The sequence below is a fragment of the Nycticebus coucang genome, chromosome 6, assembly GCF_027406575.1.
Source record: "Nycticebus coucang isolate mNycCou1 chromosome 6, mNycCou1.pri, whole genome shotgun sequence".
NCBI lineage: Eukaryota > Metazoa > Chordata > Mammalia > Primates > Lorisidae > Nycticebus > Nycticebus coucang.
Window position 1 is genome coordinate 15462896 of NC_069785.1, and position 13078 is coordinate 15475973.

Genomic DNA, 13078 nt, shown 5'->3' on the forward strand with positions numbered 1-13078 from the left:
TATTTTTAGTAGAGATGGGGTCTCACTTTTTGCTCAGGCTGGTCTCCAACTCCTGAGCTCAAGCCATCCACCCGCCTGGGCTACCCAGAGTGCTAGGATTATAAGTGTGAGCCACTGTGCCTGGCCCTAATTTCAGTTTTCATGTTATCATCATCAAGTACAAATACCCTTAGGAATGTACCACCTTATAACTTACATTCAGATAACAAAAATCTCTTAAGAGTTATTAAAGTCCCATTAAATCACCTAAAATGAATGATCTAAAAAAAATACTAGCCTAAATTAAAACCCTGAGGAATTAAAAATTTTTTTTACACAATAGTTTTGGTTAAGTGCAATTTCATCTATGTACTACTTTTTTTTTTCTTTTTTTTTTTGTAGAGACAGAGTCTCACTTTATGGCCCTTGGTAGAGTGCCGTGGCCTCACACAACTCACAGCAACCTCCAGCTCTTGGGCTTAAGCGATTCTCTTGCCTCAGCCTCCCGAGTAGCTGGGACTACAGTAAGGCATAGTAAAAATAAAATCTACATAAGTAACAATCTAATATTATATTTAATGTCTTGCTACAAAATTGTTTCCCTAAAAAGTAGTTTTTGCATATCATTCTGGACCTCTTCACCCATCTGCTGGCTTATTTGCTTTATATACATATTAAAATTTGTGCACTAAGCTGAGCTGCCTTTACAATGGTGGTTCACACAAAATGCACCCAAAGAACTACATGTTAGAGAGTTCATGTCCATGCTCAACCATGGCTTGCACAAACTGCTTGAAGACTTGATCCATGTAAGTGGATTGCCGTGGCCAAATTCCCTCCAGAAAACCAATATGGTCTCCATGAGAAGTAAGGACCAAAGCAACATTAGGGTTTTGCTTAGCAGTTTCTATTGGAATAGCATGACTAGGTGAGAAAACATCATCCACAGAATTTAGACACAACACTGGAATTGCTACTGACTTCAGTCTATGATTTGGACTGGCGTCAGTGTAATAATCGTCAACGGTTGGGTATCCAAACATGACAGAAGTGAATCCCTTATCAAACTCTCTGATGGATTTAGCCTTCATGACATGATCCATACCAATTTGTTTTACAAACATATGCCGGTGCCCTCCCATTGAAATCCCTGCTGCCAGAAAAGGAGCAGAAAGGTACAGGCTGTGTACGTGGTGAATAACTGTCTCCAAGTCTTCAGTGTTAGCACAACAGTAAGTCCTTGGCGTCAAGAGATTTTCTCCTGCCACTCCTCTGCTGTTAAAAACAACACATCTGATCCTAATTCTTCACTGAGATGGATCATATGAAGGATATAAGATTCCTTGCTTGTTCCAGTGAGGCCAGGCAACAATAAAATAGTAGGTCTGGCGCTGGCATCCATGTAACATGGACTGTTATCATTATCAAACCAGTCCAGAGAAATCTGTCCTCCATCTGCCGTTTTAATAAGTTCATTCCTGTACTGCACGAGGGGCTTGGAAGTGATGAAAGGTCTCAGCAGTGTCTGTCCTCGGCTCTCCCAGCACCAGACCGTCGGGTAGTACGTTTCTGTCATCACCGGCCAGGGGTCCCGGAGGAAGCGGCTGAAACTCTCAGCCCCGGTCACTAACTGGGGTTTCTTGGTGATGCTGCTCAGGTAGTAGCAGGCGTACGCGACGCTGAAGCCCAGGATCAGGGACAAGCCCACCCCCGAGCCGAAGAACCCAACCCGGACTTGGTGCTCCAGGTAAAGGGAGAGCTCCCGGGCCAGCATCCGCAGGTCCATGGCTGAGGACTGCATGGCCCGGGTACCGCTTCGCGCGGGTCCCGCGGCTGGAGGCGAGCCAGGCGGAGGGCCGGCAGAGCGGGGACAGCCAGGCGCGGCGCCGCCGCCGACCCTCCACTAGTGCATCCCCCCTATTTGTTCTTTTCTTATTCATTAGTTTGAATTCTCTGCGGATTTTAGTTATCAGACCTTTGTCAGAAGTAAAACTGCAAAATCTTCTCCTATTCTGAAGGTTGTCTGTTTGTTTTACTTACTGTGCTCTAAACTGTGCAAAAGCTTTTTAGTTTTTAGATCCCAGTAATGGATTTTGGGTGTTGCTTCAATTACTGTAGGGGATCCTCCTCATAAAATATACTCCCAGGCCAATTTCTGCAAGTATTTTCCCTGCACTGTCTTCTAGTATTCTTATAGTTTCATGTCTTAAATGTAAATCTTTTATCCAGTGAAAATCAGTTTTTGTTAATGGTGAAAGGTTGGGGTCCAGTTTGTCTTCTACAGTCATCAGCCAGTTCACTCAGCACCATTTGTTAAATAGGAAGTTTTTCTCCCACTGAATGCATTTGGTAGGCTTATCAAAGATCAAATGGACCTTTAGGACCATCCTTTTCTCCTTCCTATAAGACAATTGTTTGATCTTTTGGAGTGATCCTACAACTCTCTCAGGGAGTGATCAGTTTTTGCTCATGATTTGTCTGCCTCTGAACATTTGGGAACATTCAAAAGCTTTATCTTCAACTTCAGAGATACTTTCTTCTACCTGGTCAACTCTATACTCTACTACTGTATTTTGGAGCTCCTCAAATAACTTTTTCATTTCTTTGAGCTCTGCTATCTCTTTTCTCATTGTGTCCATATCTTTGGTGACTTTGTCTTTGAATTCATTAATTTCTTGAGACAACTTTAGAACTACTCTTTGGATTTCAATTTCTAACTTTTCTTTCATTCTATTCATCTTATTTGCCATCCACATTCTGAATTCAGTTTCTGACATTTCAGCCATTTGTCTATGTATAGTATCTTCAATTCTATCTCCTTTGTCATTTCTTGGGGGAGGGTTAATCTGCTCCGGTTATTCATGTTGCCAGAGTTCTTCTGTTGGTTCCGTGCCATGTTTATTTTCCACTGTTTGGTTATTAGAACTGGTAGGGTGAGATTGAATTGGGATTCCCAGGTAGTAGAATTAATCAGTCCCTTACCAAAGTGCTAGGTTTTGTAATTGTGGCTTATCCTCTACAACCTTACAAAGGCACCTTTCAGAGTTTTGGCCAGAGACTCCTTGGACCTACTTGGTGAAACAGTGCAAGCTGGCTCTGTTTTGAAATCAGCCAATCTACCCTATCCTAAGAAGCCACAACATTAGGTTTAAATCTCCGCTGTAGAGAGATTTAAACAGACAGCTGCAGTGCCCCACCCCCACCATTCAGTTCTTTTCCACTATAGAACTTCGAAGGTCAACCTCACAGTGTCCCAGGTGGACAGCCCCAGACACGAGTTCCAATCAAATTGTCTTGTGTAGTACAACTGCTCAACAGAGAGGGATCCAAGGGTCTCCAACTGCATGTAGAAATCCTCAGACAGTTCTCTCCCACAACCTTGAGGGTATGGCACCTGATCCCCTCTGTTGAGCTGTGAAATGCCCATCAAATTCCCAACTGATCAACACTCCATCCCAGACACAATCAAAGCCAAGAGTCTGAAACCCCATCCACCAGGCTCAGTTCACACCAGGCATCCATGCCCCACCTGCCACACTCTGTCCACACTGGCATTGCTTCTCTGCTCAGCAGCCCAGTCGGAGTCAGGGGACCACGCCCCCAACCAGGGATCTCAATCCACACCCAGCAAGCCTCTGTTTCGCCAGCTCTGTTGGAGTCAGGGGACCATGTTCCCACCCACTGGTTTCAGTACATACCTGGAAAACCTCTCCTTGCAGGCCCAGCTGGAGTCAGGGGACCACACCCTGCAAGCCTCTGCTTACTGGCCCAGTTGAAGCCAGGGACCAGTCCTACCCACTGAACTCAGTCCACGCTGGGCAACCACTCTCCAACTTGTGGGCACCATCAGAGCCAGGGGTTCTGCACCCCCTCCTGCCAGACACAGCCTAAATCAAGGGTCAACACCACCACTTGCCAGACAAAGTCATAACCAGGAGACATTTCCTCCTCCTGCTGAGTATCCCTTTCTTCCCACCCTCTTTCTTACCCAGTGGTCACAGATTCCATCCTGATGTTTGGCAATCTACTCTATGCCCAGCTCTCTCAGGAAAAGACCAAATACTCTGCACTGTGCAGGAGGCAGAACTTCAGACTACCATGCAAGGGTGGGGGGGAGGTTGGACTGGGAGTTTAGAATTGTGGGGGGAAATATTTGTTCAATTTTATGCCAGGCATGGTGGTATCTAGGTTCACAAGTGGGATATCCCTGGAGAAAGAGAACCAGTGTTTAGTGGCTCTCTCCAGTGCAGTAAAATGAGAGGTCTTTTGTTCCCTGCTCACTTGCAGAGTCTGCAGTGGGCCTCCTACTTGGGGAAGGGGATCTCCCATCCTCTAGGATGATACACTTTGTACTCATAATTTGTTTTCTTGAATGCTCATCCTTGGAGTCCCAGCTGCTGAACTTCTTTCTTGGCTCAGCTCCCCACCTTTGGCTTCATAGAGTCCAATTCAGTCAGTTGTACTCCCTCTGTTCAGGAGCCTCTGCCAAGAGTTGCTACTAGTCGGCCATCTTCCCAGAATTCCAAAAGAGATAGTTTTAAGAGCAGAGAGGATTCGAGAGGCAACACACCCTTCTTCATGAGGCTTTCAATATGCCGCCCCTAGTATCAGGCTAGCTCTGTATTTATTTCATACATCCGGGTTACAATCATAAATCTCATGAAGGCAAGGAAACAATCCTGTCATGGTTCTTGCTGCACTTGCTTTTCTACTAACTAGACTAATTCTATAACTAATTATGTTAATTGTATAGATTTACTTGCTACTTTTTATTGTTTTAAGGTATTTACATTCTTAATACAAACAGAGTCTTGATAAGGTAGACAATTAGAGGCTGACTCAAGGAACAAACCCTAACTGACCCCCAGTCACACATCACAGATGTGATGTTTTAATACTCTGACAGCCTTGTGTCCAGACAGATAGACTCCTCTGACCAAACTAAGGTTATAGAAAAAAAGAGATAGTTCATGTCATCTGGTCTACAGCAAATCGTCCTGTGTTGAACATAGTTTAAAGATTCCACACTCCCAAAAACACTCTTCCTGGAGCACACAGCCCGCCCTGGCAGAGAACGGCCTCAAAACCTGCAGCCTGAGTCCAGGACGGGGGTTATTCAACACAGCAGGCTTCAGAATATTAAAGTGACAAAGTCTTGCGCTTTGTGCTTTAAGCCAGGAAATTGTGTCTGAGTTAATCTTCCATTACGGTCTCCCTTTGTCCATACTCTGCATCTATTCCTAATAATATTTCTAATCTATTAACAATAATTGAATATTGGTTTCAAGTTTATAAAAGCATTACTAGTAATGCAAGTATATCAAGATATAATACTTCCCTTAAGTATTCCCACATTCACTCTTCATTTTGTTAGGTATATTCCTAAGTATTTCATTTTCTTTGAAGCTACTTGCATAGCTTCAAAGGGAATTGTGTCCTTGAATTGCTTCTCAACTTTGCTTTTATTGGCATATAAAAAGGCTACTGATTTGTGGACATTGATTTTATACCTTGAGACATTACTGTATTTCTTGATCTCTTCCAGGAGTTTTGTGGTTGAGTCTCTGGGGTTTTCTAAGTATAAGATCATATCATCAGCAAAGACTAAGAGTTTGACCTCCTTGCCCCCCATTTGGATACCATTTATATCCTTTCCTTGCCTGACTGCATTGGCTAGAACTTCCAGAACTATATATGTTGAATAATAGTGACAATAGTGGACAACCTTGTCTGTTTGGAGTAGAAAAACTTTCCGTTCTAAGTGGAAAAATTTTCAGTTTTACTCCATTTAGTATGATATTAGCTGTGGGCTTGTCATAAATGGCTTCAATCACCTTAAGAAATGAGCCACCTGTCTGTTTTCTTAAGTGTTCTTGTTAGAAAAAGGATAATGAATTTTGTCAAATGCTTTTTCTGTCTCTATAGAGAAGATCATGTGGTCTTTATTTTTGCTTCTATTGATATAGCAAATTACATTTATGGATTTGTGTATGTTAAACCCTCCTTGCATCCCTGGGATAAAGCCTACTTAATCCTGGGATATAATTTTTTTAATGTGTACATGCAATCTATTAGATAAGATTTTATTGAGCATTTTTGCATCAATAATCATTAGTGAAATTTGTCTGTAGTTTTCCTTTTCAATTGGGTTCTTTTATGGTTTTGGAATCAGATATTTGCTTTAAAGAATGTGTTAGGGAAAGTTCCTTCCTTTTCAAATAGCTTCTGCTGCATAGGTACAAGCTCATCTTTGAAGGTTTGATAGAACTCTGGTGTGAAGATTAATAGAATCTGGTCCTGGGCTGCTGCTGTTGTTGTCGTGGTTGGAAGATTTTTTTTATTGTTTCTGTGATCTCAGTGCTTGATATTCTAGTTAATCTGGCCAAAGGTTTACCAATTTTATTTTTTCAAAGAACAAACTTCTTGTTTCATTAATTTCTTGAATGATTCTGTTTTCAATTTCATTTATTTCTGATTTAATTTTGGTTATTTCTTTTCTTCTGTCAGGTCTGGGATTGGATTGCTCTTCCTTTTCCATTTCTTTAAGATGATTCATTAGGTTGTTGATGTGCTTTTTGTTTTTTGAATGTAGGCATCTAATGCAATAAACTTCCCTTTTAGGACTGCTTTTGCAGTGTGCCACAGATTTTGGTGGTTTGTGTCTTATTGTTATGCTCAAGGAAGTTAATGATTTCCTCCTTTACCTCTTCCTTGATCCAACTGTCATTCAGTATAAGGTTGTTTAGTTTCTGAGCCTTTGTGTGGGGATGAAAATTTTTGTTGGAGTTGACTTCCACCTTTATTATCTTGTGGTCTGAGAAGATACACAAGGTAAAATTTCAATTCTTTTAATTTTGTTGAGGTTTCATCATCCAAGTGTCCTAGAATATGGTTTATTTTAGAGAATGTTCCATGGACTGATGCAAAGAACGTATATATCTTAGCTTTGGGGTGGTGTGTTCTGCATATGTCTATTAAGCACTTTTGTTCCAGGGTTGTGTTTAAGTCCCTTGTATATTTGTTTAGTTTATGTTTAGAAGATCTGTCCAGCTCTGTAAGAGGGGTGTTAAAGTCCCCTGTTATTATGATGTTATAGGATATCACATTGCTCAGACTTATTAAAGTCTGTTTCATAAATCTGGGCACATTTAAGTTTGGTGTATAAATATTTAGAATTGAAATGTCTTCTTATATTATTCCCTTACGCAGTATGAAGTGTCCATCTTTGTCTTTTTTGACTTTAGGAAAGGAGGTGTTTTAGATCCACGTGTGTCTGAAAATAAGATTGTGACCCCTCATTTCTTCTGATTTCCATTTGCCCAAAATATTCTTTGCCAACCCTTCACCCTGAGTCTTGTTTTGTCCTTTGAGGCTAGTTGTGTTTTCTGGAGACAACATATGGATGGCTTGGGCTTTTTTATCCAATCAGCCAACCTGCGCCTCTTGACAGGGAAATTCAAGCCATTAACATTTATTGAGAGAATTGATAAGTTTGGTGGCGTTCTGGACATCTTATTTTGTGAAAGTTCATTGCTTAATTTTATCCTTTGTTTGCATCATTGCGGAAGCTAAGTTTTGTCCTTTAGTTTCTGGGCGTTTACTTTGTTGGTGGTCCATTGTGATGGTCAGCATGGAGAACAGGTCTGAGTATTTCCTATAGAGCTGGTCTTATTGTGGCTAATTTCTTCAATTTTTTTTTTTTTTTTCCGCTGGGGCTGGGTTTGAACCCGCCACCTCCAGCATATGGAACCAGCGCCCTACTCCTTGAGCCACAGGCACTGCCCATTTTTGCTGTGTGTTTTTTTTTCTTCAATGTTTTAATAACAATAAAAGATTTGATTTCTCCATTAATTTTAAAGCTTAACTTAGCAAAGTATAGAATTCTAGGCTGAAAATTATTTTGTTTAAGAAGGTTAAAGGTAGATGACCATTCTCTTCTGGCTTGCACAGTTTCAATTAAGAAGCCCACTGTCACCCTGATGGCTCTGCCCCTGTAGGTCAATTTGTGCTTACTCCTGGCTGCTTGCAGAATTTTCTTTCTTCTTGACTTTGGACAGGTTTATGACAATGTGTCTTGGAAAACCTCTATTTGAGTTGAGATGACCTGGGGTTCGATATCCCATGTAAAGGAGTGCATTGGAATCTTTGGTCATACTTGGGAAGTTTTCATTTATGATATCTTCCAGTAGGGCTTCCAATCCTCTGGGGAGCTCTTCTTCCCCTTCTGGGATGCTTATAATTCATATGTTTGAATGCTTTAGGAAGTCCCATAATTCTCTCAGTGAAATGTCCTGCTTTCTCTCTTCTTTCCTGCCTTTTTTTTTTTTGGCAGTTTTTGGCCAGGGCTGGGTTTGAACCTGCCACTTCTGGCATATGGGGCTGGCACCCTACTCCTTTGAGCCACAGGCGCCGCCCCTTTCCTGCCTTTTTAACTGCCTATGTTAGCGTAAGAGCTTTATCCTCTAGCTGAGATTCTTTCTTTTCCATGGTTTAATGTCATTGATACTTTCTACTGCATCTTTAAATTCCCTGATTGACTCCTTCAATTCCTTAAGATCCACTATATCTTTTCTATATTCTTCTTATCTTTAATCCCTAACTTGATTCTGTTTTTAGATTTCCTTTTGTTTACTTTCCAATTTCTCAGCAATTTTCTTCATTGTTTTTATCATCCATATTTTAAACTCCCTTTCTGCCATTTCTATCATTTCTTTATAGGTAGAATCCATCCATGAAGTGAACACCACCACCCCCATGATACCTTGGGGTTGGGGGGGGAGTTGCTCTGTTCTAGTTTTTCATCTTGCCAGAATATTTGAGTGCCATAGTATTGGCCTGGCTCAAGGAGACCTTGATCCTCTGGTCTAGGGGGTCAAGGAGTGTTTTCTTCTAGTCCACTTCCTTCCCCTACTTTTTCCTTCCACTTCCTCCTCTTTAAATTGCCTTGTCTCTGTGCATAGGTGTTAAAATGTCCTTTTAGTATGGGACTAAAAGGAAGAGAAGAGTGAAGAGCAAGAAGGGAGAAAAGACAGAAAAAGAGAAAGGGGAAGGGGGGGGGTAAAAGGAAAGATTGATAAACAGAAAAAGATAGACAAGAGTAATAATGATGTTCAGCAGGGTGCTTTGACCCATATCCACACTGCCCAGACTCTGTGGAGCTGGGATGGGTAGGGCCCTCAAGGTCAGGGGCTCCTTAACACCTTGAGCAAAAACAAGACCCCACCTCTACCAAATAGAGAAGAAGGAAAAAAAACACCAATAAATTGCAGTGGGGACCTACCAATAGCATCCTTCCAAAGGCCTAAGCTAGAAGGACCCCCTAGACCAGAGGATCAAAGTCTCCTTGAGCCAGCCCAATGCTGTGGCATCCCAGGCCAGGCCTCAGAGTGAGGCTATGTCCCATAAATGGAATACTGATTAACAAAGAATAAAACGTATCTGAAAAGATAAAAAATAACAATAATAATGAAAGCATATTATTAAAAAGTGAAAATAAAACTATACAAGCTTTAAAAAGGGGGAGTTATATCTTAGTCATTATTTGAGAAATTTATGTGGGAAAGTAGAAAAATCTTTACAAAAAGAGAAAAGGAGAAAAATGAAAAGGAAAGAATAAAAGGTGTAGAAAAGCCATAGCAAAAATGGAGCCCTTATTATTGAAAAAAGTAAAAATAAAAATATAATTAAAAACCTTAAGGGAAAAAAACTGGGCAGGGGGAAGAATATCAGGAGCAGAAAAACTGTAGCAAAAATGGAGCCCTTACTATAGAAGAAACGATGAAAAATTATAAATATAAGGACAAAAAAGAGGAGAAATCTTGTGGGGGGGAATTGAAAATATGTATATATATTGCCTGGATAACAAGTAACTTGTAACTTTCTGGGGGATAAGATGCAAGATGCTATTCATGACACTTCTTTGGCTATGTTAGATGGGGGCTGGAAGCCACTGACTTGCTGAGGAGACCTGGTCTTGTCTTTCTGATTTCTTAGCCCTTAATCCCCACAAGGTTCAGAGCTTGAAGCTCTCATCAGCCTACTCTAATAGACACACCTCAACCTTTCCAAACAGTGTACCTTGGCTACACAGTGGCTTTCCCATGAAAGCAAATTTCCCTTCAGTCTCCTCATGGATGCCTGCCCAGCTCAACAGGTGCACCAGAACTGGCCCCACACTAAGACCCTGCAGGTTGTTCCCTCCCAGGTAGCTCTCCTACATTTGCTGTGCCCAGCCAGCAACTAAACGAGAGCTGCGCTCCACCCAGTGGCTCAGTCCTGGCCCCTGTTCACTGTTCAAGATCAATTGTTTGCCCAAGCTTTCCCAAGGAAACTCCAGCAAGTATGTCCAGGTCAAAAAAAAAAAACGAAACAAAAAACCTGCAGGGCAGGCCTTCTCTGCCTGAAAACTGCCACAGCATGTGGCTGGCCAGCCTCTGCCAGCACGCAAGCACTCGCCTTCTGTGCCAGTTCTTCACTCCCAACTTCTTAGTTGGCTCCTGGAGTCTCCTGCTGCTTCCCTGTGCCCCTGAAGCAATGTTTCTGGGCAGAGCCCCCCAGTCAGAATTCGCTGAAGACCTTTTTTCCCCAATCTCACAACACGTGGCTGCAAAGGAGATGTCTCTAGTCTGCCATCTTGCCCAACTATTGTATTATTAAAGCTACATGAACTAAAAGCTATTTGAATTCATTTTTATCTTCTTAAAATATTTGATTTAGGCATTTACTTTTAAGCTAACTACTTAATGTTCTTTTATATATTTTTGATAGTAAAATAATCATGAACACATACACGGACACATACAGACAGAAGCAGATCTTACAGTTCTTAAAAAATCATTTACTGGTTCTTAAATATTATTTTTATTCAGACTATCAATCTTTAATTACTTATTTTATTGTTTTAAACAATCATTAGCTTCCTTTAAGTATTTGCTGCTTCCAGGCCTAATATGTCTACTTATGCACATAAGCATAGTGAAGTACTCAGTTCTTCAGAAATTAAGGATCCTATTTTTACCTTGAACGTTGGCTTTGGTTCTCAGATTCCATGATGGACTTAGGCAATGATTTTTCCTTACACAGAAAAAAGAACAAAGGTATGTAACACAAAAATGTCTGAGAATTCCCAATAGCTGAAGTTCATACCCCCTGTAGCACTGCCATTTACTGTTTTTGCCTGACTGAGTCAGACATTTGGGGCCTCCACTGGATCTAAGCTAATTAATTATCAATCCAGTCCAATCCTGGACCTATTTTAGCTTGTGTCATGACTTCTGAACCCAGTTTGGATCAAAAATTTGCTCAAACAAACATGGAGAGCTCAAAACACAAATATGTGGGGCTTTGGAATCTGAGAAAGAACTTGTCCATGTGCCCCGGTTGTAGGGAGAGAGCAATGGACACAAGAGGTCTGGCAGGTGCCTCCCTTGGATTCTCTGTGCTCCTGGGTTTCTCTGCAAGCTCCACTCAGAACCCACTTCTGAAAAATTAAATTTAACAAAGTTTGAGCAAAGAGTGATTCATGAATTGGAAAGCTGAACCAGAACAGGTTCTGAGAGACTCCAATGATGCAATTTGGTTGAAGCAGACTCATGGACAGAAAAGAGAAAATGATGTACAGAAAACAGAAATGAGGTATGGAAACAGCTGAATTGGCTAGAGCTCAGCAGGTGCCTTCCTTAAACAGTTTGAAAAGTCAGCTGCCTTTGACTGGCCAAAACTCCATGATCAGCAAAGAGGAAGGACTAGAGGGGAGTGAGGATGAATGAAGCAAACATCAGCTGGGACAAACAGCACCCTTTTAAATGAAACCAACAAGCTTTAATCATGGTTATAACTTCAATCAAGGAAGCAAGCAGTGCCTCCAAAAAGGTAGAGAACAGCTTTTACTAGATCCAGAAAAGCCACACAAAAACAGCTTGAAGAAAGTCTCCATTGCCATAAACAAGGTATAACCCATGATTTTAGTCCAGCCATAGTTCCTAGGTCTCAGCTTTTCAGCTATTTATGAATGTGTGTGTGTATTCTAAAAGCCCCATATGCCCTCACAAAATATATAAAATCAAAAGCTCTGTGTGGCAGCAGGGAATCTCTGGGCTCTCTTCTGGCCTCATATATCCCAGCCTAGGAGCTAAAAAAGCCAGCAACCAGGAAATGCAATTAGCACAGACAAAAAGCTCCAACAAACCCTGCTATCTCTAGCCAAAGGACGAGGAAAGGGACAGCCTTGCAAGACGGAACACTTTTAGACAATAATTGTTCTACGTTAGCCAAACTTCACAGAAAAATATCCCAGTCATGCCAGGCTATGTAAGTATTCAACCCACCATCCCTCAACAGTGGCAATGGAGACCACGTGGGGAGCCTGGACTCTTTCCTTTCTAATCTAAGCAGGTTTCAGTGGAGCCTAGTGGAAAGCTCTGCTTCTGACACCCACCTGGCAGGGATGAAGTGGCACCCTCACTTTCCCTGACACAGCACTGTCAGGAGAAGCCAGCTAAAACAGAAGATTCAAATAAGACTCAGTTTCACAACAATAACAAAAGTGTCCAAGTTTCAACAGAAGATTATTCAAAATACCAAAAAAGGGGGGGACAGAAGCAGGAGAGAGGTAGGTTTAAGTATAAAAGGGCAACAAATATTCTGTATTTGGTTCTCATCAATGCCAATATCTGGTTATGATACTGTAGTCTAATTTGGCATGATGTTATTGGAAAAAATTGAGTAAAGGGTACATATGACCTTTCAATACTATTTCTTATAAATGTGAAACCGCAATGATTTCAAAATAAAACATTTAACTAAACAAAAAAAGAAAAAGAAAGCTCTGTGTGGAAAAGACTCAGTAAATGATGCAAATTACACAATTATTAAACCAGAACAGGCATTCTCCACCTGGGCATCAAACCCCCTTACCCCTCTATTGAGGTGTAAGCACAGAGGGGAGGAGGAGATGAGCAATGCAGGTAACTCTATTTAGGGACAATAGATGGTTGCTAGGGAGGATGAATAGATACTTAGAAGAATGAATGGATGGATGGATGGGGAAACAGATTAATTTATAAATAAAGCTGAGAGACAGGTATTCTATTTAAAATGA

General features: G+C 41.3%; 1 pseudogene across 1 annotated transcript; it reads right to left on the reverse strand.

The window, feature by feature from the left end:
* Positions 1–509: 509 nt before the first annotated feature.
* LOC128587975 (phospholipase ABHD3-like) lies at positions 510–1877 on the reverse strand (annotated as a pseudogene). Its single transcript, XR_008380668.1, has one exon. The product of XR_008380668.1 is annotated as a phospholipase ABHD3-like (transcript).
* Between the last annotated feature and the right edge of the window lie 11201 nt (positions 1878–13078).